Raw genomic sequence first — 1,170 nt, 5'->3', positions numbered from 1 at the left:
AGAGTTTGAAGTCAGGGATTGTGATGCCTCCAGAAGTTCTTTTATTGCCCAGGATTGTTTTGGCTATCCTTGGTTTTTTGCTTTTCCAAATGAAGTTGAGTAATGTTCTTTCAAGGTCTTTGAAGAATTTTGCTGGGATTTTGATGGGCAAGGTTGGTGTGTTGATAGGGTTATTGAGATACGGTTTTATTTTGTAGCTCAGGCTGGACCTGAGACTGCCCTGCCTCCGTTTCTCAAGCGTTGCTCGCACGTGTTTCCAGCTCCGCCCCCTGGGAGTGGGATGCTGCAGTGTGTAGCCTCTGGGTCTGGTCCATGCCACTGAACATCATGTCACTGGAGCTAGGACATCCTTCCATTTGTCTGCAGATGTCCTAGCGTACTGTCTTCTTCTCTGCCACCCCGTCGAACGCCGTGTTTAGTCAGTCACCAGCCACACTGGGGTGACTTCCCCTTTGGCTCTTGTTGGGCACGTAGGCATGCCTGTCGTGGCACACATGTGGAAGCCAGAGGAGAACGTTTAGGAGTTTGAGTCCCTCCAGTCTAACGTGAGATCTGGACAACTAGACCCGAGCCCTCGGCTCACCTCTCCAGGACAGTACGCAGATGCCACTCCCTTCTAGCCCCTCTCAGCATTCGCACGGCTGTCCCTCCTCGGTTATGTCCCTTTACCCGACCTAGTCTCTCTGAAAGTGGCTTAGCACCCTGACTCTGCAAACATGGGAGGGCAGGGAGCTTCCTCCCCACGCTCTTGCACTCACAATCTTCCTGTTTCCACCTACCAAGCACTAGGAGAACAGGCATGTGACACTGAACCTGGTTTATGAGGTGTGAGGCTGGGACCCAAGGCTTTGGCATTGAGTCTAGGCTAACGACTTAAGCCCCAGTCCTGGCCTCCAAATAAAAAGTGAGAACAGGTCTGTGTGTGCAGCATGAAAGTGGGAGCCTTGAGTTCAATCCTCAGTATGGTAGGGTATTCAAACAGCCATAGTCACAGTCGCTGGCTGTGGTGGCACACACCTTTAGTCCCAGCACTCTGGAGGCAGAGGCAGGAGGATCTCTGTGAGTTTGAGGCCAGCCTTTTCTTTTCTTTTCTTTTTGGTTTTTCGAGACAGGGTTTCTCTGTGGTTTTGGAGCCTGTCCTGGAACTAGCTCTTGTAGACCAGGCTGGTC

Source organism: Microtus ochrogaster, unplaced genomic scaffold, assembly GCF_000317375.1.
Source record: "Microtus ochrogaster isolate Prairie Vole_2 unplaced genomic scaffold, MicOch1.0 UNK98, whole genome shotgun sequence".
Lineage (NCBI taxonomy): Eukaryota > Metazoa > Chordata > Mammalia > Rodentia > Cricetidae > Microtus > Microtus ochrogaster.
This window is presented reverse-complemented; position numbering follows the sequence as displayed.